Source organism: Dama dama, chromosome 9 (assembly GCF_033118175.1).
Source record: "Dama dama isolate Ldn47 chromosome 9, ASM3311817v1, whole genome shotgun sequence".
Classification (NCBI taxonomy): domain Eukaryota; kingdom Metazoa; phylum Chordata; class Mammalia; order Artiodactyla; family Cervidae; genus Dama; species Dama dama.
The window spans coordinates 84,102,260-84,107,198 of record NC_083689.1 but is presented as its reverse complement, the minus strand read 5'-3'; the positions used below and the strand labels follow the sequence as shown (position 1 = coordinate 84,107,198).

At 36.7% G+C, this 4,939-nt stretch overlaps 1 non-coding gene across 1 annotated transcript; it reads right to left on the bottom strand.

Moving 5' to 3' along the window:
* Window positions 1-3,233: 3,233 nt before the first annotated feature.
* On the bottom strand, window positions 3,234-3,340 carry LOC133062995 (U6 spliceosomal RNA). The gene has a single exon (XR_009694312.1). It is a non-coding gene; the product is annotated as a U6 spliceosomal RNA (small nuclear RNA).
* Between the last annotated feature and the right edge of the window lie 1,599 nt (window positions 3,341-4,939).

Here is a 4,939-nt window from a genome sequence, read left to right as displayed (position 1 = left end):
CACTGAAATGTTGTGAAGTAATTAGCCTCCAACTAATTAAAAAAAATAAAATAAAATAAAAAATTAAAAAAAAAATAAATGTTAATCTCATCTGAAAACACTCTGACAGAAACATCTAGAATAATATTTGACCAACTATCTGGGCCTTAACAGACAGTCAAATAGACACATAAAATTAACCATCAAATCTACTCTGCCCACTCTAACTATGTTTTGACCTTGTCAAGAAGTCCAATCCATTGAATCCACTCTTTTCAAACTCTCATCACCCTTCTTTTGCCCATCCTTCTCTCCTTGCTCAGATTAATCACTCACTGAAAAATCCTGAGCTCCTTTATCTCTTTAGTTCTTTAAATTCCAGAATCTACATATTTTGTGCTAGATCAATACATTCAATTGATTTTCCATCAGCAACACTGAATGAAAAAAAAAAAAATAGTGAAACAGTTCCTTTAAGATTTCTGTGGGAAAATAATTTTGAACCAAGGAAGCCAACTAATATTAAGGTCTAAAAAGAGTCATGAAGTTTACCACTCACAGAATTTCTCAGAAAGAATTTCTAGAGGATAGGTTACAGGAAAAAAGAATAAAATATATAAGGAAAGGCTATGAATTGAAAAATAACAATAATTGAGCAAGGAAAACTGTAAAATTTATAGTTAAGACTAAACAGTATTTGATTACTTTAAAAAAGAATAATTGACAATTAAAATTCTAGATATTCTCAAGAAAGAAGTCAGAAGAAGAAAGGAAATACGGTGGGGATTTGTGTGTTTGTATAGATTATACTTATCAGTTCACTCTAGCTGTTGTTCAACAAACATGCTTCTAAATAGTCGTCTTTTATCTCCTATTTTAAAGACCTCTGGAAACAGAATAACTGAAGTGGAGAAATTTGTAGCAATTAGTTTAGATAATTAAAGTCAAAACAAACCCCCAAATCTTTACATATATTTTCTGAATAACTCAAATCAAAGGCAACTTTGGATTTCTCTTTACTTTCTTTTAATTATCTCCACAGAATTTCCTCATTTTCCCACATCATTTGGCAAAGACAAAAGACTTACTATTTTAAGCATATTTATAACACGATGCTATAGCTTTGGTTCAAATTTAAATTTACCCTCTGGCCCGCATTGCTGTGCATTTCAATCATCACCCAGTACACCCTTGCCAATTTAATTTCAAATTATTTTTAATTGAGACTGAACATTTAATTGAGATTGAACTACAAATTTGGGATGTAGTGAATATAATTTATGGGGACCAGCTGGAGAGCCAAAACTTTGATCAGATTGTCAATGTTAATGGGGATACCTAGATGTAAATGACTGATAGCCTAATTTGACCCATCTAATTGATTGTTTTTCACAGAATTACTTCTACTTCTTGAAGTTCTGAGACTATCATCCATCATTTCCAGAAAAGAAGAAAAATGTGGTAAGTAGCACTTACTTTCCTTGAGTGGTGTTATTTCTATTATTAATTGTAAAAGCTCAATTTCTGATCTTCCTATTACATAATTAGTTTTATCAACTAATTATTGATGTGTTTTTATAATATCTAAAAGCAGTTTTTAAAGTTATGTTTAAATTGTGTTAGGTCTTGTCATGAGATTTATCAAATGCGTGTTAGAAAATGACTTAGGAAATTAGTTGATTAGCTTAGCGTCCATGTACAACTTTCTAAACTCCGTGGTTGAATCCAGAGGACAAAGATTACAGTGGCTCGGGTTTTCAGATTGTATGGGCACCGAAAGGAAGAGCAGTGCTTTTGTGAGTGTTCAGCCAGTCTACAAGTGCTGCCGCTGACTTCATCACTGAAATGAGAGTCTTGGGAACATTTTGGCCTCAGGCAGGACAGGAGAGGAAGAGAGACAATGCTTACTCCCTCCACCTCTGCTCACCCCTCTGTTCCTGCCCTTGTTCCTGCTGAAGACTTGCTCTTTATGACAGCAGCTCACACTTGAATCTTGAAGACTAAAGCTAAAGGATTCCACTGGGCATTCCAGAATAGATCGCTATTTGCCTTTATGTCCTATAAGAAAGTCCCTTTCAGCAAAATACCTCTTGCTGAAGATCAGGCCATTGTATATGGTTGTGAAAAAACATTGCTTTAGGAGTCAAAATCCTAGGTATTAGTCTCAGACCTTTTATGGTTAAACTAATCCCTGAGCTACGTTTTTAAAAGTCTAGACAGGCAACAGAAATTTTTAATGCTGCACATGTACTTTATGGGTACTAGAAGGAGACAGCCCCAAACCCCCCTTTCCTCTAGCTTTTTAAATATTAATGAAAACAACTTGAATTAAATTATTTACTTGACATTACTTTATTCATTCTCATAGGCCTAATTATCTTCTCCATTCCCCTTCTCAGCTTCCTCTGCTTGGTGCTCTCACCTGTCTGCACAGAGCAGCCTATTTCTACCTTTGGGCCCAAAAAACTTAATCATAGAGCCAAGAAAATCACCTGCTTTCATTCATTAGATGTACTATGATTTAAAGTTTTGTAAAATGAAGGAAGCTAAACTCATGTTCTATTGTAATTAAAAGAAAAAATAAAAATCTAATGGAGGGACTTCCCTAGTGGTCCAATGGCTAAAACTCCATGATCCCAGTGCATGGGGCCCAGGTTCGCTCCCTAGTCATGGAAATAGATCCCATGTGCCGCAACTAAAAGTTCATATGTCACAGTTTAAGAATCTTAGAGGCTGCAACTAAGACCTGGCACAGACCAATAAATAAATAAAAATAAATATTTAAAAAAGATCTAATGGAAATATTTTGATTTTTAATGTTTTCAGTTACTGTACTGATATAGTATCTCTCTAAAGTTGACCATTAGTATCCAGGGGAAAAAAGAGGAAATAATTATCATTATTAGGTAAGAAGCTCAACACAGGATCACAAACATGGTTACAAAGTTAGATCATCGTATTCTGATTAATATATTTTGACAACTAGACTCTAAGTCCCTGGATGGCAGTTCCATCCCAGCATGAACCAACCATAGTTTGAGAAATGGTAATATATGAACCATCACAGAGGATTTTGAAAACATAGAAAATCTTCTTTTGTGATACTAAAAGGCAAGAAATGACAAACTGTTGTTTTTTTTTTTTTTTAATTACAGTAAATAAACTCAAGTGGCAGGTAGAAATTAAGACTACATTTTTAAAGTTTGGTTGATATGCATGTAATAGTGAGGTCTCTCTCTCTCTCTTTTCTTTTTTTTAATACAGAATGCTTTACAGGTTTGCATGCCATCCTTGCACAGTGGCCATCCTTATCTTCTTTGTTTCATTCCAATTTTAGTATCTGTGCTGCCAAAGTGAGTAGAGTGGGACCTTTATTTCAACTCAGTGCCGGGCATGGAATAGGCCTTCAGTACATGCGTTCTCAATGGATGAAGATGGCTGATATTCTGCTACTTACTTGGCATGAGGTGGTGTCTATTCTCATCACCCTATATAATATAAGTGAACTAGCACTTCTCTTGATTTAGGTTTTATTTTTGGCCACAATATGTTATAAGTAAACTGATCCTTTTTTCAAAAAAAAAAAAAGAAGTCTGAATCACAGGATAAATAATGGGATGAAAAGACTTGTACCCATTTCCATCCCTATTGAAGGAGGAGGGTGGGGGGTTCAAATGCAGAACCAGTGCTGGCTCACAGCAGACATCCAGGGACCCCTTTATTTTCCCTTCACCGCCTCTATTTTCTCCTCCCTCTTGTGTGACAAGCCTAATTATTGAGGACATTTCTACCCATTGAATGTAAAAAGTAGCTAATCATTTTGGGATCAAAATATCTTTAAAACAGCAAGGTGAGCCGATCTGAGCTTTGCTAAGTTAAGTCCACGGGTCAGCCAGTAAACAGTGGCCACAGATTGACAGCCAGGTGAGAAATGCAGGTCAGAAGGGACAATTCAGAGGACAAGGGCAGTAAGTTTAGGGCTTTTGCTATAACCAGTAGAAGAATGGTGTGGGTGGTGAACAGATTTGAAGCCACCCTTGTCTGGGATTGTGGAAGTGAGCAAGACAGCCATGCTTAGGGAAAGTTTCACTTGGCATATGGGCGAGGTTGCTTGGGGCTCCATTATGCTAGGCTTTTCAATCAGAGTAAGTAGCTTTCCAGCAGAATTGAATATCTGTAAGGCAATCATAACTGCTTGTCAGTATATGCACACAAGAGGAAGAAGGGGGGCAAGCTACTTAAGGAACCAACAAAGGCTTCTGTCACTTTTACTTCCCTCACAGTTTGAGTCTGCAGGTTTCTACCTGTTTACTTTTATGATAACATAGTGAAAAGTAGCTCAAGTTCTTTATAAAATGAATAGTTTGAATGTAATACTGACTTTATTTGAATACTTATCTTCAACCAGATAGCTCCCTTTGGTGATCTTTCCTCTCAGTGAAACAGTTCACAGCTAAGAAGAGCTTCTAGTTTCAACGTGTTTACCTGTTCACTTCTGTCTTTGAGATTGCAGTTTGCCCTGACACAATGAACAAATATACAGAGGTTCAGAGATTAAGAGATATTCTTGGGAAGAGACATGTATTGTTATTGTTGTTCAGTCTTTTAAGTCATGTCCGACTTTTGCGACTCCATGGACTGCAGCACGCCAGGCTTCCCTGTTCTTCACTATCTCCTGGAATTTGCTCAAACTCATGTCCATTGAGTCGGTGATGCCATCCAAACATCTCATCCTCTGTTGCCCCCTTCTCCCACTACCCTTGGACTGCAAGGAGATCGAATCAGTCAATCCTAAAGGAAATCAACCCTGAATATTTGTTGGAAGGACTGATGCTAAAACTGAAGCTGCAATACTTTGCCCACCTGATACAAAGAGCTGACTAATTGGAAAAGACCCTGAAGCTGGGAAAGACTGACGGCAAGAGACAAGTGCGAAAACTGCTATTTATTTTAAAGGGCA